General features: G+C 47.1%; 1 protein-coding gene across 6 annotated transcripts in view; it reads left to right on the top strand.

The window, feature by feature from the left end:
* HTR2C (5-hydroxytryptamine receptor 2C) overlaps positions 1-21,597 on the top strand; it is a 4,576,123-nt gene that overhangs the window by 2,894,003 nt on the left and 1,660,523 nt on the right. For all 6 annotated transcript variants that reach the window (XM_069612886.1, XM_069612885.1, XM_069612883.1 and 3 more), the window contains one exon: positions 9,527-9,658. The gene's annotated coding sequence lies outside the window, so the exon portion shown is untranslated. The remainder of the gene's footprint in view (positions 1-9,526; positions 9,659-21,597) is intronic.

Genomic DNA, 21,597 nt, shown 5'->3' with positions numbered 1-21,597 from the left:
GCCTCATAACTTGCAGGTGTGCTTTGTCATGGCAAGAAGAGCTGAATGCACCCAATGTTTGCAACACCAGGAATTTCCAGATTGGCAGCTCCAAGGGCCAAAACATCACTGACACTAGGTGAAAGATTCATGACCAGTGCAGGTATAGCCGGTGAAGAGAAATTGCTCAGGGACACCCTCTCGTGGGCTTTTCCATCTTGAGTACTGATTATGCATGAACAATACTAGAGAGTGGACAGTCAGATGCACATAAACTTGATGCCTATATACTGTGAAGGTATGATGACCTGTTACAGTAGTGGAACAACAGGAGGTCCATATGAATGGTAGCATTGGGATAGCAAAGCTGTAAACCCACAAGTATGTTGTCGGACAGATGGTTCTTTACTGAGCACTACAGTGCATCATACTATGGGAAGTCATCTAACGACAGCTGGCACAGCAGTTTGGATGCATACAATTTGTTACCTGCTCCAGCCGCTGAGGTGTTTCATGGTGCATGTGGTTGGGAAGCAAACAGTTCTAATAGTGAATGAGGTACCATTAATGCATGCTGACGATGAGGACATGCCATTGTGTTTTGTGCCCGCAAAATATCACCATCCTACTGTTGTTATAACCATCCAGAAGTCCTCATCCTCATGTTGTCCCAAATTATTAAGCCTCTCCTGCATGTGAAGATCCTCCCTGAGAGTCACTCCCCCATGACTGCCTCATTCCCCCACAGCTACCTACTGAAGGTAAGGATAGCAATGCAGCACATGGCTCTCAGAAGCTGCATCCATTGGTGCAGGTTCTAGCTAGCCTTGACCAGTGGGCATTAGGTAATGCTAGCAGAATGTGCTGTCATGCCTCATGAACAATTCATGTGGATTCTGCCAAAATAGGGGTGCTGGCACTACCAGAAGCATTTTGCCTCCAACCGGTCCTTGTGGAGGCACCTACAACACATGGCTTCTGGTGCCACCATACCCGGGTGCCACTAGTGAGGATTGTGTATTGTTGGCAGGTACAGTGGTCACCCACTCCTTTACATGGTGAATTCAACAATGTGTGGATGCACCCGGGCCCTGGGAGGTGCTAGCCCACATATTATGACCACTCTTAGTTGGTTGTGTGGCATACTAGTCACTGGTGGGCTGAGGGGGGGTCATGCACCATGAAAATATCTTCATGCTGCTGGTGGATGTGATTCTTCATGGTTGTAATGCTAAGGGAACAGCTGCTGCTTCTGCTTCTCTGCTTCATTCTCTTACAGCAGCCATCCTCCACACAGATAACCACATGCTCCTCAACCTTGACCGTCTAACTTGTGGCAGCTCAAAGTACGGCTATACCCAGGATCATAAGGGCTGTGAGTTCTTTTCACCAGCATGTCACACCAGGGACTTCTGTGCCTGCCTTGTCCCTTCTGTACTGGCATGCTCACGGAAATACTCAACTACCTGCTCCCGCTCCTCCTCTATCTCAGAGAGATGCAGTAACTCCCGTGGCACTGCTAGAGGCTGGTGCTCCTCCGAAGACTTCTCCCCAAACTGAGGCTCCTCTAGGACCTCCACTCCAAATGGACCCTCACTATGCAGGGTTGAGACCACTTCCCACTCCTATTCCATCGGCCCAAACAAGGCATTAATCATTTCTAAATACATGTCCATGGAGCTTGCAGCAATGTACCCCTCCTCCTGCATAAACATAACTGTGTAATCTTCCTGCCTTAAACTTCATCAAGCCTCACTGCTCCACCACCACAACACTGTTTTCCCCTCTCGCATGCTGAAGGGGGACTCCTCAAATGATACTGCCTCTTCTTCCTCTCCGTCTCCTTTTTTGGAGATTGCCCCAATGCCTCAGCCCATTAATTGGGAACACAGTGATGTTACACGAACCGAGGCCAACAAAAGGGCGATTTCCCCAACCCCCTCCTCCTCCTCCATCATGAGGGAATTCTCCTACTCCTGTGTGGAGAAAGGGACCTCCTCCTCCGACAGGATGTCACTTTCCATGGCACTAGTATGCAATTCTCCTCCTTTACACAAATGGAGGTAACTAAACAATGAAATTGAATTTTAAAATTTAGGAACTAGAGCTCGTAAATCAAACTATCGAGGCGCGCCCAGAGAAAAATGAAAAGTGCACAAACAAAAGGAATGTGGACTGCAGTGGACTCCATTGTTTAAAATGTCCTAATGTCAAACAAAAGGGCAGAATGCACCACCTGTGGACCAGCTCTGTCCCTCCTCTCGCAGCCTAACAAAATGGAAAAAGGATCAGAGAGTGAGCTGGGCCTTTAACAGGGCATCACACTTCCTGTAGATCTGAGATAGGCTATAGAAGGTAATACAAGCAGCCTACGATTGGAGGCTACTTCTTTAAGCCGGCAATTTAAGTCGTTGAGCCTATTCCCACCTAATTGTATTGAATGCAGGTTTCCCTGACTAAAATAGAATTTGGGTGTTCTGGGATGCACACGTGTGTGGTCTCACAGAAAAAAAAAAATTACATGTGCATGTTTCCACCTTTACTTCACTGACAGAATGTTTGGTTCTCTGCCTGACAATCACATTCATGTATTCTTGACTGTTCTTCTTGTGTGGTCACTCAAAAAAAAGAAATCTGTATATTCCTACCTTTTATTTCACTGGGCTGAATGTACAGTTGCCTGCCCAGGTTTAAAATTATTCTGGTCTCTCAGAAAAATAATGTGTGTGTTTTTTTGTTTTTTTTGAAGTTTTATATTTTGAGGATATTATAAACTTTTAAAGTCATTTTTAAAACTAAACATAACGGTATAAGTAGACAGGAGGCAGAAGGGAACTTGGAGATGAAACAGGGAAGGCAGTAAGGAAAAGTAAAGTGGCTACTGTTCCCCCTTGCCCTACTGGGAGGAGAGGCTTTCCTCAAGGGTGCCTTCCAGATGCTGGTGTGGTATTTCTCTCGGTGTTGCACCGTTGCATCAGACCGCTCCTGAGCTGACATGCTGCTATCCCCTGCAATTACAGCATGGCAGATGCTGCAGTTTACCAGAGGAGACTTTTTAGAAGAGTTCTGCTGCCCACTCTTCTACTTATAATTGTGGAGGAGGAGTAAGATTTGGTCATGGTAAAGGTACTTGCATGAACTATTGAGGATTTCTCAGATCTGCAGGAGGCTGCTGGGGAGGATGTTGCTGCTGCTGAAGTTGTTTACATATTACAAATGAACAACATTGCTGCACAGAACGTTGCTTGTAATCACCATTGAAACTAAGACTTTATCTTTTGGAACATGCATCTACTCAAGCTATAGGCCAGTATTCTGCTAGTGTAAGAAGGCATATTCATGATGGCTGTGCCCCATTAACATCAATATTTCCATTTTGCTAAGACTACACTATGCTGCCTGTGCCAGTATATGGCAGTATTGCATGCAGAGGGAAGGGAGAGGGAAGGGGAAGTGCAATCAGGGCAGCATTACTTTGAGTAAGTGCAGCCAGGGCAGTGCGGCTCTGGGAACGTGCAAGGAGGCAGGGGGCTGTACAGGTTACAGTTAAAGCCCCGAACTGCACGGTAGGCCCAGAGGCAGTGCAGAGGAGACTGATCATGAAGTAGCCTGCTACCCAGTGAGATTATGAGGGCAGCCGAGCAACCAGTCAGCACAGCAAACAGGTAGGTCAGCAGGGGATGGAGAGAAAGACAGCAGAGGAGAAAAGGAAGGTCTTGGGCTGCTTCTGGAACTTCAGGTGGACCGGCTCAAGTTTGAGAGTGTCAGGGAGGCCATTCCAGAGGGAAGCAACTGTAGAGGAGAGAGATCTACCCTCCATTCTCTGCCTGGAGAAGAGTCTGACCCTCAGAGAGTTGGAATGAAGGGCTTGAGAAGGAAGGTATTTTGGAAGAGAGAGTTGGATATAGTGCAAGCCTCAACCGCAGAAAGCATTGTGGACGATGCAGAGGGCCTTGAACTTGATCCTTGCAGCCACTGGGAGCCAGTGGAGGGATTTCAGGGCTAGAGAGATACAGTCCCTGGGCTTAGGCCAAGGATAAGTCTTGCAGTCCTGTTCTGGATTAGTTGCAGAGGGCAAAGAGTAGAGGAAGGTGGATTGAGAAATAGGCTGTGACAGTATTCTAGCCTAGAGAGAACCGGGGTCTGAGAAGGTGCAACTGGTAGGAGTGTGCCCAGGAAAGGAGTGATAGAGATTGGCCGATAGTTTGACAGACAGGTAGGCTCAACAGAAGGCTTTTTTCAGGAGGAAGTGCACAAGGGAGTGCTTGAGGAGAGAGGGGAAGATCCAGTGGCGAAAGATTGATTGCAGAAATCAGCCAACCCTGGAGCAAGGGTGTCAATGTGGTCCTTTATGGTTCTGGAGGAGCAGGAGAGCACATGTTTGGACCACACTTTCATAGATTGAACTTGTCTAGAAACATTGTTAGGTGCTGTCAGAGAGAATGAGGAGAAAGGAAGAGGAGAGGGATAGGTGGCCAGAGAGGGGACTATGAAGGTATTGGGAGAGGAAGAGAAGAGCAAGGACAGAATGTCTTGGTTTTTAACGGTGAAGTGAGAAGCCAGAGCCGTGCAGAGGGCCTGGGATGGAATAGGAGCGGTGGCAACTGCAGAAGCATTGGCCAACTCCTTTCAGATTTCAAAGAGTTTGCTGTGTTGTTAGAGGCTGCAGAGATGCAGGCTTGGATTTGGACTCTATTCTTGGACAGGACAGAGAGTCTGTATTGCCTTTGGAGCAGGCGGCAGGCCAGTTTGTCAGAGGATGTGCCCGAAGCCTTCCACTTCCTCTCAGCCACCCTGCACTTGCGTTTCAGGACAGCGAGGTCGAAGTCATACCAAGATTTACACTTGGAGCTAGGCATCCACAGATTTTCATGACAGGCGCAAGGATGTCCAGAGTCTTGACGATTGAAAGATGCAGGCTAGAGAGGGCTGTGTCAGAGTGTGTCTGCCACAGGAGTAGGAGGAGCAGAGAAAGTAGAGGCAAAGGCATCCACTGACAAACGGTCCAAATGACCGAGAAGGTTGGTGGCAGTGCTAGGGTGGGCTTTGCCTGAGGGACTGAGAGTTTCAGGTGAGAGGAAAGTAGAAAGTGGTCACCCTAGGAGAGAGGAGTGGTGAGTGGGTTAGAGAGGGGGATGTCTGAGGAGACGCGAACCTCCAATGTGTGTCCAAAAGAGTGTGTCGGACCAGAGTGTACAATGGAGAGAGAGAGAGGGTGTCGCAGACGTTGCAGAAGAGCCCAGTGGAGGTATCAGAAGCATCCGGTTGGATATTGAGGTCTCCGAGGATGAGAAGTCGAGAGGTAGAGGCAAGGAGAGAAGAGGTGAGGTCAGCCCACTCTGAGAACAAGAGGGCAACCTGGCCAAGTGGCTTGTAGATCATGGCCACATTCAGAGAGATGCCAGGAGAGATAGAGATAGGACTACATAGGGATGGACTACAGGATTGGGGTACACCCAGCAGAAGTGGCAGAGAGGCCAGAGAGTGGGCAGAGGTGGTAGCGGGAGGGTGCATAGTTGCGATAGAGGAGGATGAAAGTGCCAGTTCCAATACATGTCAGCATTCTCATATAAACCAGTACCCCACATATTAATAATGCTCATGTTAGTTTGCCCATAATATTAATACAAATTCCTCTGAAAGAAAACATGCAAATGCAGGCTAGGAATGCCAGTATCGGCAAATTCAAACACTCATTTTGTTTTACACTTAATGACAGTAATAATGGCAATATACGAACAGATGCGCATGTACGCTCGCTGTGTTGAGGTATGCAAGCATCAGCACTTCATAAAATGTATGTTACTTTGCCCTCAATGTCATTAATGATGTCACTGTAAGAAAATATGTCTATGCCGGTTGTGCCATTATAGGCCAGTCTGAACAAACATGTTGTTTTGTCCTTAAAGCCAGTAATATTGTCTTTTCGGGATCTGTTCTTACTGGATTGTTAAAGTGGTATGAGACCTTGATGAGCATTGTGGAAGAAAACAACAGTTTGGTCACAATCCTTAAGTGAACACCTTCCCTAGCTCTCAGAAAATGTAATCCTCAAAACTGGACATCTTCACGCATCAACCATCAAAGTCAAACACCTCTCAACACAATGCTACCAACAGTGAGAGCAATATTTGAAAGCTCTGCGTGAGCCTGAAGAACACCCTCCATCTTGTGACTAAGCCTCAATTTCTGTCGACCTTAGTCACCACACATATGCAAACCATCCACTTGCACACATCTCTCCAAAAATAAAATACCCTCTCCACATACTTCACACATCACAAACTTACATCTCTAACTACAACTGACATGCTCAGCACTTGGCCAACACACACCCACTACAGGCACAACACTACCCCTTTGGACATTAAGCCTGTGGTGCCTTCTACACTTCACACCTAGACAGTTCAAGCATGCAGAGCTCATGGTACTTCTGATCGGAAATCTCAACACAAAAGCACTGCAATCTTACCTTTCCCTCTGCTCCCAACTAACCATATCCACCCTCTCCCTTTCAGATTACCAGAGCACATGAAGACCATGCAAATGACAGCTTTGTGCAGTACAAATCCAAATAACAATCGTGTTGTAACTACAAATCAAAGTTGTGTTTTCTTTACGCATGCATCTTTATAAAAATATTGTATTGTCAGAGTGCCATACACATGTTGGTGTTTGTTCTTGTGATAAATTGGATACTGCTCTGCAGGAGTACAAGAAGGAGTAGGGGTAAAATGGGCCATTCATTCATCACACTTCTAAATAAAAAACACTGAAAGTTAAGAGATATACCCTGTACGCCTTTAGTGGTAACGTGGGTCGAGTGAAGGCTATATCCTTAGGAGGGGCTTAGAAGGTGAACCAGTAGTGACCCAAACAACACAGTTCAATCATGTTCAATTTACAGGGAATGTCCAATCAAGATTCTATAAGAATATATACACTTTAATTAAAACCTCAGGAAGAACAGAGAAGATGCAACAGACTGAGGAATGTAGCACTCTGAGCATGTAGCAGGGGTGGTAGGTATGTTGCTAGCCACAAAAAGGATATGTTGATGATCAAAACCAGAGCAATCGTGGCTTAACCAGTCTGCAGGGCCCAAGTGAACCGAAGGGGACAGTTCAGGGTCAACAGTACCTAGATTCAGTTTTTGATGGGTTTATGGAGTCAGGCGCGGTGTCAAATGTTGAATGTTGATGCGAGTTGATCAAATGTTTGGGCACATTTGATCGTGTTGGGCCAAGTGGCAAGAGGATGTCAAGTAGGGGTGAATGCAGTTGCTCTGCACGGTCAAAGCGAGGCTATCAATGATTCAGGTTGTCACGGTCCAAGAATCACTTCAAGGCTGACCAGTTTGAGTCCGGCTTACGCCCCCTCAGAGAGGTCAATGAGTGATGCTCCAGTCAGTGGGCGGTGGTTGTAGAAGTGAGGATCTTGGTTGCGTCAACGTGAAGGTTGATGAGGCAGCCATTCAAGGGCTAGCTCGGTTGTGCCATGGTTGAAACCCCGGTCAGAATCGGTGTGTGACTCACCAGTGATTCGGATTGGGTCCCTGCGTTGAGAAGTTACTTGGGGCCTAGCAGGTGAGGAGCTTAGCTAAGGCACGATGCAGCATTGTGAGCTGGTTAGAAGTGCAAGCAATACTTCGGATTGGTGGAGGAGGGCAAAAGCCAGCACCAGTGCCTTCCCTCTCATTCAATGTGCGGTGAACACAGAACAACTGGTTTGGTGCGGTAGAATAGGGACTCTTGGCTGGTCTGGCCCTCCAGTTGCTGTAAGGCCCACTTATGGGGGCTCAAGTATAGGATGCTTTCGTTCAGCCTCTGCTCTCCCAGCTTTAGGAGATTCCGGTGCAAAGTGGTAGGTCCTGGTCCACTGTAGAAGTCACTCATGATGTGCACTGGGAGAGGGTAGGGGACAGACCTTCCTCCTGCTCCTTGTTCACCTCAGGCTGAGGGCTTTGGAAAGTACAACTTTCACGAAGGAAGTCCAGAGGGTTCTTCCAGAGCTAATCTGCGAGTACTGTAAGGATTTGAAAGGATATGAGGAAGGGTTGGGAGGCTTCTCCTTTTAAAGGCAAAAGTCCACATGTAATTGGACTAAAGCCAGGCTGCTTCAATAGTCCAATCCCTGCTCTTGAAAATAGTGGCCTTTGCCCTTCTGATGCCACATCCAATGTGCTTTGCTCGAGAGGAAGTGAAGGGAACAGGAACGAGGCATAGAGAGAAACAAAATGCTGAAGGTGTCCTTCCATTGCCCAGATCACTCCTGCCTACTATAATCTGGCCCCTCCCCTTCTCACTAAGAACAAAGGCCTTAATATATGCAGCACCCTTGTAGGAGGCTACTCCTTTTGAATGGGTGTAGTCCTTTGATGCCTGGAACCAGGACAGCTGCCTGCTGTGTGGCTGTCTCTGGTGGAGGGTGTTACCTGCACTCACACAGAGATCAAAGAAAAGGCCTGGTCACCTGGGTTCCTGTCCTGTCATTTGACAGTCTACACTGACTGAGCAGAATGCACATCACCTTCCACAGCAGAGCTGACTCACAGGAGCTGACACATGTGTGATATCAATTAGGATGTGGTGGGGCTATGATCATAAGCAGAGCTGACTCACAGGAGCTGACACATGTGTGATATCAATTAGGATGTGGTGGGGCTATGATCATAAGTAGTGCCATGCACTATGCCCAAACTCAGGCACAGCTTTACTTTTAGAGTTTATCCTGCCACCATCATGGGATATTTATGATCATCAGAGTTTTGGTACGAGAGTACATATCTTAAATGCACCCCCCACACTGCAGAGACAGGGCTGTTGCTTCAGCAGTCAAATAGGCAGCTTTTACCTATGAACCTGCTCTGTAACACTGATAGGATACTGGTGCAGCAGGGCACAGATACATACTATGCTTTAGGAATGGAGTTTATGAAAGTGGAGCCTGATCAGCAGATTATCCTTTCAGAGATGGAATTACCTGCATAATTATATAATTTCATAACAATCGAAAAGGTCGGGCTTTGCACCTTTGCCAGATGGCAATACCGCATAGTTCTGAATGCACACAGCTTCTAGTGGGAGAAGTGTTGGTGCAGATAGCCTTTTCTATCCTAACATTTCACGTGTCATTCAGCTCTATTTCGAAATCCCATGGCATTCAACATCTTTATAATTAACCGTTTAATACATATTTCCCACAATTTACCTATTTAGAGGGGCCCATGGCAAGCATTTTATCTTGAAAATGACTTCCACATCTGTCCAGAAAGTCAAATGTTATATGTTCAAAGCATGCAACCCACTCTTGTTTTTCCTTCTAAATTTGAAGATGTTGAGGAAGACTCTTGAATTTGCTGCAATTGCAGGAAGAACCCCTTCAATGTTAACTTTTCCATATGAATTGGACAATAAAGAAAGAGGCTGATGTACCAAAATGTGATCACTATCGCCTCTGTCATTTGATCTTTTCACCTGTGAATTTCAGAAACTGACCTATATCTGCCTTACAATTCAGTCTAACAGGTTTATCCATTCTCTTTCAGGACCTGGCAGAGGCTGCTCTGCTGGGGTTGTTTGTAAGGTTAGGTCAGTCCATCCATGCACCACCTTGACTTGAGAGCACGAGCACATCGTTTAGCAAAGTCACGGACAGAATTATGAGGAGCAGAACTAGGGTGAGTGGCTGCATTTTCCTATTGAGCTACGATGTTTTAATGCTGATGACATTAATGTAACCTTTAAGTGCATGCATTGGGGCAGTAAGACATGCTAAGCTAAATATTTGGTCTACTAAGTTCTGTGAAGAATTATACTAATTTGCACAGCCATTTCAGGTAGTAGTCAAAGTTGGCATACTGAAATCAGTTTGTTTTTGCTCTTCTTAACAGAATAAAATAACTGATTAATATTATTGATTATTTTTAGAGTGACATCAGCATATCAATGATAGAAGCAGTGCACAATGAAGTTATCTGCCCACTGCCAAAGGCAATTTATCTGCCCGCCAAGATGATTATACCCAATAAAAAAGACTCATCAGGCCACTTAGAAGATAATTTAAATATTTTTCAATTGCCATGAAAATGAAATGTTTTGTAGCATTGCATCTTTATTATAGCACCTGATGTTCACTTCCTATTGGAGACTAATTGGGAATATTTTCCCACATGCTCCGATTTCCACCCTAAACGTTTTAGAGCTATCAAATCAGTCCTTTTTTTTTACATATAGCCACCTTTATACTAACTATAAGTGCACGCTCTTTTGATAATATTGAATTGTGTTTGTTTTTTCTTACACATCCCACCAACCATACTTGCATTCAGTCATTATTTCAGCCAATGCTATGTAAAGGTCTTGGTTTACCTCAGTATTTGTAGGTTGCTGGTCAGGTGTGTGGCCGAAGTGCAGACAGATCATGTTAAACATCTAACTGCCCTTCCTGATTGCCTCTCTTCTTTTGGTGGAATTCATAGTACAGTTGACATCTGCTGGAAAAGATGTTCCTCTTATGGTCTCATAAGTTCTAGGTTCTATTAAATCTCTACCAGCCAAATGTGAGATAATCACCAAAAAGAAACAGGCAGGAGGTAGGCTTGCCATGGGCTGTTGCTGGAATAAAAGGTTGCCTCTCAATTTCAACCACTCCACTGCCAGACTCAAATCCTTCATGTTGGGCTGCAGACATAGATTAAAGTGGATGGAATGGTTGAGAGGGGTGTAGGAAGTCAGTCATTGGTTCATAAGCTCGAATGAGACAGCACCCATCAAGGAGATTCCATTCTCCTATCCCTGGCATAATTAGATGGAAATTCGGGGTCCCCATGGTGGTAAAACCCCATGCAATATAAAAGTGAATACCTTAGCTAATACTTACCTGGTGGGTAACCTCCTCCCACATTTCCAGTCATCTCAACAATTCCTTAGACCTAGTGGCCACATTAGCATAGTGGCATAACCTATGCTAATGGGGCATGACCCCAAAGCACTAATATCTCCAGTCAATATTTTGATTGTCTGCAGCCAGCAGTTTGACTACCTGTATGCTGGTCTAAAAGTGAGTGATATGCCTGAGGGACACACACAAGTCTCGTTGAGATAGGTAGTGGGTGACAGGGTGCCCTTCCTTTCACCAGGTAGGGAACCACAGAGGCCCAGTTCAAGAAGAAACCATGTGCACCACATCTGGCGGACTGCTGCATATCTGCTTGTTGATCCTACAGGCTTCCTGGGGAAATGATTGGTCCTATCAGCCACTCCCTCAGAGTTTAAGGATTATGTTTTGTTAGACTACTCTTACAATTTGTCCCCCATGTACAAGATAACTGGATAGCGAAGAGGCCGCTGTGCTCCTGTTTTCGGTTAGTTTAAATTTAAATGAATATGTTATGTTAACAGTACTTATATAGCAGACTGTCACCAACCGAATTGGTCACCAGGCGCTCTGGAGGATCAGTAAATTAGAAGGTGGGATGGGTTAGTAAGGTGAAGAGGGCGTAGGATAGTGAGAGGAGTGGTGTACTGTTGGCAGCTTCAATCTTCATAATTCCGTCTAGGTGTGGCACTCGCTAACCTTCACAATATTATCTAGATGTGACGCAAGGCCAAGTTAGGAAATCCGTCTAAGTGTGGCACATGCTAACATTCAAGTTCCATATAGGTGTGGCATATGCTAACATTCACAATTCTGTCTAGATACGGCGCAGGCCAAAGTTAGGAATTACGTCTAAGTGTGGAACACGCTAACATTCACAACTCTGTCTGGATACAGCGCAGGCTAATGTTCTCAATTCTAAGTGTGGCACATGCTAACATTTGAATTCCATCCAGGTGTGGCATATGCTAACATTCTCAATTCTGTCTAGATACAGCACAGGCCAATGTTCTCAATTCTAAGTGTGGCACATGCTAACATTCGAATTCCATCCAGGTGTGGCATATGCTAACATTCTAAATTCTGTCTAGATACAGCACCTGCCAATGTTCTCAATTCTAAGTGTGGCACATGCTAACATTCGAGCTCCATCCAGGTGCGGCATATGCTAACATTCACAACTCTGACAAGATGCAACGCAGGCCAAAGTTAGGAGTTACGTCTAAGTGTGGCACATGCGAAGATTCACAACTCTGTCCAAATACGGCGCAGGCTAATGTTCTCAATTCTAAGTGTGGCACATGCTAACATTCAAGTTCCATCCAGGTGTGGCATATTGCAACATTCACAATTCTGTCTAGATACGGCACAGGCTAAAGTTCTCAATTCTAAGTGTGGCACATGCTAACATTCGAGTTCCATCTAGGTGTGGCATATGCTAAAATGTAAAGTTTCATCTAAGTATGCTGCTTGCTAATACTCATAATCCCATCTAGATGTGAGGCAGAGCTAGGAATTCTAAGTGCGGCGGATGCCAACATTCACATTTCTAACATTTCAATTAGAGTTCTATCAAGTGTGGTGTATGCTAAACCTTCCTAATTCCATCCAAGTAGGCAGATGCCGACATTCACAAGCCTATCTAGATGAGACGCAGGCTAGCATCCACAATTCCCTCCAGGTGTGACACTTGTTAACATTGACTAGTATGTTAGGATGCAGTGCAAAGCAACATTTCAAACACTGTCATGGTTGCTATCCAGCTGGTGGTCACACAACTTTCTAAGTATGCATGGGGTAAGTCTATGGCAGTCTATGTTATGGGAAGGGAAGGTAAGGTAGAGTGGCGGGGGCTTTCTGGTGTAGAGTAATTGCTCTACACTCCACCCATGCCACACTTACAGTTTTTGTTGGTGTCTCTTAGCTGCTGGTTTCATTGGCCTACCCTGCGGACACCTGCAGACACTGTTTGCAGCCTCCACTGTAGGAGCCACCCTTAGCCGTGGGGGCTGTCGGGCAGAGGGCTGCACTGGGCTGGTAGGTTAAGAGGAGTGAGTCAGCCAATCACAAGAGGGGGCTGGATCTGGAGGAACAGCCAAGCCCAGTAAACGGGAACGCAAGTTGGTCGCCAATCAGGGCCGGGGGGCGGGATGTTAGGTGGGAGGCCGGGCGTAAGGAAGAGAGAGCGGGGAAGGGGTTTTGGGGCAAAATGGGTGCCAAGTGCAACTGGGGGGTGGAGGAGAACAACACTTGAAGCATTAGTAGTGAGCCCAGGAAGGTCTCATGTCTGCTTGCGCTCACCTGCTTCGCCTGGATCTGCAAGGCGAGCACTGTGTTGTGCCGAGTTATGGCAACAAAAACAGGATGGTGAATAGTCACCGATCAGACCCGGGGGGCGGGATGGTAGGCGGGAGGCCGGGAGTAAGGACCAGAGAGTGGGGAAGGAGTTTCAGGGGCAAAATGGGTGCCGAGTGGGGCTGGGGAGTGGAGGAGAACAACGCCTGAAGCGTTAGTATTGAGCCCAGGAGGGTCTCATGTCTGCTTGCGCTCACCTGCTTCGCCTGGATCTGCATGGCGAGCAGCATGTTGTGCCGAATTACGGCAACAAAAACAGGACGGCAAATAGTCGCCAATCAGAGCCGAGGGGCGGGATGGTAGGCAGGAGGCCGGGAGTAAGGAAGAGAGAGCAGGGAAGGGGTTTTGGGGGCAAAATTGGAGCCAAGTGGGGCTGGGGGGTGGAGGAGAACAACGCCTGAAGCATTAGTAGTGAACCCAGGAGGGTCTCATGTTTGCTTGCGCTCACCTGCTTCGCCTGGATCTGCATGGTGAGCAGCGAGTTGTGCCGAATTACGGCAACAAAAACAGGATAGTAAATAGTCACCAATCAGAGCCGGGGTGCGGGATGGTAGGCGGGAGGCCGGGAGTAAGGAAGAGAGAGTGGGGAAGGGTTTTCGGGGGCAAAATGGGTGCCAAGTGGGGCTGGGGGGTGGAGGAGAACAATGCTTGAAGTGTTAGTAGTGAGCCCAGGAGGGTCTCATGTCTGCTTTCGCTCACCTGCTTCGCCTGGATCTGCATGGTGAGCAACGTGTTGTATTGAATAATAAAAAGAGCGACACACGTTCTGTTGTGAAGGAGACTGGGGGATATGTTGTCTTGCATAGTAGGAGGGACTTTGGGCGACTCAAATATAACGATTAGCCAAATAGAAGATGTACTGTATACACTAATACGGGTGATTCTATTTTAACAACCAATTGTAGCTTGTGAATATTTTGTTATGAATACGACGATGCAATATGTTATAGTGTAGTACCCCTAGGCTTCCAGGAAGTAGTTGAGAATATCTGTTGACCTTGTTCCGGCCGCCAGGAGTAAATAAAGCGTGGTTCTTCGTGCACTTTGGTTTCCTCCCTTATTTTGGTTGGTGTGGACGAGTGGGAACTTGCTTACACCGTTTCTGTTAACAAATGGGATGTCTGGGAAGAATGGCGTGATTAACAAAGCGTTTGTCAATGGGATAGATAGCGCCGCTGTAAAACACGTGTTGTCAATCGAGCCCAATATATTTTAAAGCTGTCTTCAAAAGTTTGACTTGTGTAAACAGAGCGCTCCCGGCACTCAATCAAAACAACCCCTGAACGCTGTTTATTTTTTTTTATTTTTTTTTTTGCAGAAATAAAATACGGTCATTACAGATAATAGTGTCCATAATCTAACGAGACAATTGCGTTTACCCTGTTCAGACAACACAGCAAACAAATAGCTGCAGTGCCAGTTGGACTGGTAGAGAGACACTCATTTAGTCGGATTATTTTTTTTTTTTATTTATTTTTTTAAGTTGCATCGTTGTTCACAGCTTTTCTGTTCCTTTCCACGGTATTATTGCTGGGTAGAGCTCGGGGCCTCACACGTCGAATGATTGAACTGCCAGTCAACTATCTTTTTCTTGTCTCTGCTATGTATTTTATTGTAATTACAGATTTGGTGGCAGAAAAACATCACACTTTAGATTTGAAGGCACAGCATTACAAGAAAATAACAAGTCTCCCTTTTTCTAAGCATTGCCCTTTGCAATTGTATGAGTTGCCAGTGATTCATAGATATTTCATTTCCACTTTTAAATCCCATAAAAATTGAACATGGACCCGACGTTGCTGAGCCCATCAGCCGAAGATTAATTGTTTTTTGTTAGCTGAGCATCCAGGATAATTCCAACTTGACATTCTATCACCCGTGGGTCCATATTACAAACTCGGTGGTACGATTGCCGCTGGTGGCAACTGGTGGCAACTGTACATTAGTTCCGGCTTTTAATGAAATTTACATCAGAAAACGGGAAAAACAATGTCGCTTGGTAAATCCCACCGGGTTATTAGAGACAGCAAATACTGCTGACGGTGGCAAAAAATATAGCTAGCACAAGTAGTACTGCCAGCAATCCGCATGACAGAATACAATTTAGCCAGCTATGGGTAAGTGCCAAAAATAAAACCAGCCGTTATTGATGAAGGAATCATCCATAACTAGCTGCTGGGCTGAGCAGTATACAAACATGTCATGATGGAGGAATGGGTTCGGCTTTAGGAGTTACTTCCCAGTCCCTGAAATGTAATTACCACCAAGGAAATATTGGGAAGCCAATCAACTGCTCCAGAATATGGGCTGTATCAACTATTACAATCACGTTCCATGGGGCTATCTGCCCTGTCCCCTGAGATGCACTGTTCGCCCTTGGCCCGACTTCACTACCTCTCCTTTCCCATGTCCTCGCACCATCCACCTCTTCACCACCTCCCGGCAACTTACCTCCACCCACTTCTACGTACCTTCTGGAGATGCCCCTCTGCCATAGCCCCCTCATTCCCTTCCGGCTGCCGCTTCAAACTCCATGCCACGGCATACTATGTTGGACATGAAAGAGGGCTCAAGTCTAAAGCCTGCTTTCCGTTTGGACATGAAAGAGGGCTCAAGTCTAAAGCCTGCTTTCCTTTTGCTTGACAGCTGTTTTTCTTCTTTCATAAAAGTGACTGACTCCACAGGCTGTGTGTTTGCAACAGCCATTTTTTTTATTTTTAAGAAACACCTGCCCTTAGTATCATGACAGTTAACCCCTGGGTTCCAATAGCATTAACACCCATCTTCCCCCAATGTTACCTGGCAGTAACTTCCCATGGGCCTCGTTAAAAACCCTTGCTACTCTCTAAAGGTTATTGACTTGGGTCAAGGGGCGTTACCACCTGGAAAACACTTTCATAATTGAGGATTATTGCTAAAATATATCATTACCACCTGTATTTTTACTGCCTGTGGTAAATACCTGCATGTCATCCATGATATCCCATAACGTGTTTCTATGTGTTTTTGAATGTTCCGATCTACTCAGACCTCCACTTCTCTAACCCTCTCACCACTCCTCTCTCTTGGAGTGATCACTTTCTCCTTTCTTCCCATCTCTCTCTCTCTCTCTTCACGCAGGTCAAGCCGACTCCAGCCCCTGCCGCCTACCTTCTCGGTCATCCCACCCATGAAGCGTGTGTCTGTTAAGGCTTTCTCCACTACTCTCTCTCCTCCTCCTGCACCTTTGACTGACTCACACCCTGACACAGCCCTCTCTAACTTCTCTCTATCTCTAACACTCTGGATCTCCTTGCCACTGTCATGAGGATCCTCTTGAGCCCAAACCCATGTGCACCTCTTGGTACGATTCCGACCTCGCTGCCCTTAAACGCAAGTGTAGGGCAGCAGAGAGAAAGTGGAGGGCATCGGGCGCACGCAGTACAGACTCTCTGTCCTCTCTAAGAAGAGAGCCTATATCCAGGCCTGCATCTCTGCAGCATCCAACAACTTGGCCAAACATTTAAAAATTTGCAAGGAGCTGGCCAATGCTGCTGCAGTCTCTACCTCTCCAGTTCCCTCCCAGGCACTCTACAAGGCCTTGGCCCCTCATTTCACTACTAAATCTCAGGATATCCTGTCCACCCTCTCTTTCTCCACCTCCACTTCCTCCTCCTCTACCACTCCTGGCTCGTCTGAGGCTTTCTCTCCTCTTCCTTTTTACTCCTTTCCCCTATTCACCCGTGGCAATGTTTCTAGACAAGTCCAATTTATGAAAGTCTTGGCAAAGAAAAGGTGCTCCCCTGCTCATCCTGAACCATCAAGGACCACATTGACACCGTTGCTCCAGCCTTGGCCAATTTCTGCAATCACTCCTTTGCCACTGGAACTTTACCCTCCACCTTAAGAACTCTCTTGTGTACCCCCTTCTAAAGAAGCCCTTGGCCGATCCTTCGTCTCCGGCTAACTATCGCCCGATCTCCATAACTCCTTTTCTGGGCAAACTTTTGAAAAAGCTGGCCATCTCCAAGCTTAATCTACATACTGAATCTGTTGGTTGCCTTCATGAACACCAGTCTGGCTCAAGAGCTGCCTGAAGCATGGACACTGCTCACCTGAACATCCGTGAAGCACTCCAATCTTGACTTTAATCTCCCTTCTGTCCTCATTAAACTCAATCTATCTTCTGCTTTTGACATGGTCAACCATGCCATCCTACTCAATCACATTCATGACAAGCTAGGTATTACTGATCAGGCCCTGGCCTGGTTGACCTCCTTTCTCACCAACCATCTCAGGTTCAACTGGGGTATTTCCTCTCTTCTATCTCTCACTCTACTTGAGGTGTTCCCCAAGGGTCTAATCTCTCTCCCTGGCTCTTCAACCACTACTTGGCACCACTTGGCCACCGCATCGCTACTTTCTGCACCAATTTTCAATGTTACGCGGCTGACACTCAGCTCTCTTTCATGCTCCCCTCAGCCACCTCTGCTTCTTCTCACATACCAGACTGTCTGGCCGCAATTCAGGAATGGTGTTCCTCCAATTATCTCTGCCTTAATGCCAGTAAGACTGAGTTCCTCCTCAATGGGACACCCGCTCCCTCCTTTCCTCTCTCTCTCTCTGGCTGCCCACCCAGGGCCAACTTCATGCTTCTTCCTGTGAGGCTAAGAACCTTGGTGTCATCTTTGACTCCAACCGCTCCTTCTCTCCTCACGTCTCTGATGTCTCTAAGAAGTCAAACTATTAGCTGCACCTCCTCAGAGGTATACTTCCTTTTCTCACTTTCCCCCAGAAGCTCACTGTCTCCAGAGCTCTGGTCCCCTGTAGGCTGGACTATTGTAACAGCCTCTTTCTAAATCTTCCAACCTTTACTCTTTGACCTTTACAACTTATCCAGAACAGGACTGCATGACAGCACAGGGATTGTATCTCTCCAGCTCTGAAATCTCTTCACTGGCTCCCCGTGGCTGCACGATTCAAGGTCAAGACCCTCTGCATCGTCCACAAGACTTTCTGGGGCCTGGGACTGCACTACCTCCAACTTTCTCTTCCAAAACATCTTCCTTCTCGAGCTCTCCGCTCATCCACCTCCAACTCTCTGAGGGTCAGACGCTTCCTCCCTCTGGAACAGCCTCCCTCCCTCTCTCAAACTTGAGCAGAGCCACCTCCGGTTCCGGAAGAAATTCAAGACCTTCCTTTTTTGCTTCCACTTTCTCTCTTCATCTCCCTTGCTGATGCACCTGACTGCTCTGCGCACTGGCCACATAGTCACCTTCTGAACTCAGGCCCAGGCTCCTGCATGTCCAGTTGCCCTCGTACTGCCTCCGGGCTGCCCAGCACTTAAGGGTCTGTATCTGAAATCCTACAGTCCTTTCTCACTGCACTTATGAGATACCAGTTGGCTGCACTTGTGAGTTAACTGCACTTCCCCCTTCCCCTGCCCCCTGGCACTTCTCTGCTTCCCTCGTCCCCACACTTGCGCGATGTGAATGACACAAGGCATTGTAAGATTGTTATTTTGTACTCCTTTGTTTCCCACTCCTTGTCTTGTCGCGCCTAGAAACACTTGTGTACAGGCGCGTTATAAATGCCACATCATATAATATAGTCCAACAATATCATTAATATGCATACGCACCTAGCGGGGGTACTAGCTGAGTACTGACTGCTTGTCTGCTCCGAACACTGTAGCCACACACTACGGATTCAAGTCCTCAACTATACCATCAACTCTTCCCATCTGAATATTCTGGGTATATTATCTAATACACTGGACCTTAACCGCTAACTTTATCCAACTATCAACCTACCTGGAATCCTAATATTATTCCTTTTTGTTTAGCTCTTGTAGCCACGGCCACCATCCTCTGAAAACTACAAATTGAGCCGCCATGCATACCAGCACCTGCGCACCTAGCGGGAGTGCTAGCTGAGTACTTACCGCTCGTCTGCTCACGATGCTGCATCCACGCGCTACGGATTCAAATCCTCAACTATACCATCAACTCTTCCCATCTGAATATTCTCGGTATATTATCTTTTATATTGGATCATAACTGCTAACTTTATCCAACTATCAACCTACCTGGAATCCTAATATTATTCTTTTTTGTTTAGCTCTTGTAGCCACGGCCAACATCCTCTGATGACTGCAAATTGAGTCGCCATACACACCAGTGCGCGTGCACCTAGCGGGAGTACTAGCTGAGTACTGATTGCTGACCACTGAGCGGCGGTGCAGCAGTGCAGTTCTCGGTTGTACTCCCTGCATACTTTATCCAGACCTGGTTGCTTCAACTCGTTCCCGGCACGTTGAATTGTTGTCACACACAGCTATTCACTGCTCTGTCCCTGAAGTGCCTTTCAGCCTCGGCATGCCTGCTCACCCTGCACATGATTCGGCTAACAGCAGGCATGCCGCAACCTCCCCCATTTTGGCCAATGCTTACCTTCATTGAAATCACCTGGTTTGCAATTCATTTCTCTGGCCTCAGTTTCTTCCAAACCCTGCGTGGCCAAACCAGATATTCAAAACATCCTTGTTTTTAACGAGGTGTCCCACGGGGTGCCCATGGAGATTACTAGCATATCTAGTGACTCCATACAAACAAAATCCAGTAGATCGGCTATTCTACCTGTCGAAACAGTTAGTGAGACAATTCCCTTGCTCTCAGATACTACAATGCAAGGATGTACCTCTTCGACTATGTTACCCGTTGACACCAACTCTTTTCATACTCCAAGCTACCTTCCTGAACACTCTCATGAGCTCTGAGTCACTGCTCATACTCAGTCCCTGGACCCCTTGCAGCCCCCATGTTATACTCCTAAGTAGTCAGACTCCCGCCCAATCCAGAAGAAGCCAAACTATTTGCATCTAAACTAAATGCCAGAATGCAAAATCTGACTGGACCTCTCATCCTACCCAACTCCCACTCTACGCAAATCCCCATTCTGCTACAAGATGAATGCCAACTCACCATCACTCATCCCCAGCCTCGGAGTGTCAGTCGCTACAGACTTTCAAACTCGCCTGAACTATATCCCACGGATGCCCCAAATGACATTATTTCACCTGCAGAACCTGAATCATCTATGGTCGCCTAATTTACTAAACCCATTCTGCGACCTTTGTTTGGATTTCCATCCATTACAAACCCGGTGCTTGATTCAGCCCTTACGGCTATAAAAACAAGCATTTATACACTAACCAAGCTATTTGAAGTATGTGATCTCAGGTCTTCCACTCAAGCTACATCCCTAAACATGCTGCATAACAAACTGATTGGCTACAACCTACCTATTCGTCCTGAAAACATTCCCTGCAAGAAAGCTACTGTCGTGTCTCCTAGAGAATTATATGTCAACCTGCCTTTGGATGTGCCACATACCGAGACGGAGGGTAACACTGCTGCAGAACTGAATTCACCTTTCCATGTTCACTCTGACCTCACTGATGTCGACCCAGGGCCAGGAGATGTAGCCGATCCCTCTATCTTAAAAGACCCCTGTTCGGTGGGGGGCGCTGTTGCGCGCAACTAAGATGGCCGCCTGATCGGAGCGCTCCGATCCCACGAACATCCTTTATACAAATGAATCCTTTTTGGAGCCGCGCAGGGAAGAAACTACTACACCGTCCGTTTCCCGTACTCCTACTGAACATTGTGTGCAGATCCTGTTCGGAACCGCAGAGGCGTGGGGGAGTTTGCAGACTGTTTCAAACTAACGGCTTCTCCAGTGGACCGCGGCCCGCCCAGGGCTCCAGAAGAATCCTACGCCAGACCGAGGTGCCGTCATCAGCACAAGGCTGCGAGGGGGAGCAGCGCTGAACACTGCAGCCAGCCCTGCGACACGGGCCTGGGATCAAACCGTGTGGGCAGACATCATGCTCCGGCCCGCCTCCCAGATAACAACTGGGTCGGCGCACCATCTTTTCACGTAAGGCCACGGCCGACTCCTGCACCGGGCCTTTCGCCGAGCGAACCCTTGCCCGACGTTGCAAGTGCAGATGAGGGAGGTAGAGCCGTGCGGACCCAGAGAAAACGGCTGTGTCACGGAGTACAAGTTCTATAACATCCTTTTTACACTGGCTGTCACCCAGAGACAGTGCTTATCCTGTGCGGACGGCGGGCCTGACTCGAGTCATCGACCCTTGCTCCGCACGGGTGACCCATGGGCCGTAATGAGAAGAAAGGCACGGGCGTGAAAAAGACTGGCCCAATGGACTCCTATGCCAGCTCCCAACCCCAGGGGACGCCGGCCGCCATAAACATGGGGGACGACAATCCTGCTGAGATTGAACAGGGTGACAGAGAAGACCGCCTAATGACCATGGTGCAGAATGGCTTCCTTGCAGTGAACGTAAAGTTGGACGGCATTGTTTCAACTATCAGCTCCCTTAAG

Source organism: Ambystoma mexicanum, chromosome 5p, assembly GCF_040938575.1.
Source record: "Ambystoma mexicanum isolate Mex_15411 chromosome 5p, UKY_AmexF1_1, whole genome shotgun sequence".
Taxonomy (NCBI): Eukaryota; Metazoa; Chordata; class Amphibia; order Caudata; family Ambystomatidae; genus Ambystoma; species Ambystoma mexicanum.
Note: the sequence above shows the minus strand (reverse complement) of the source record. Positions and strands in the feature narration are given on the sequence as shown.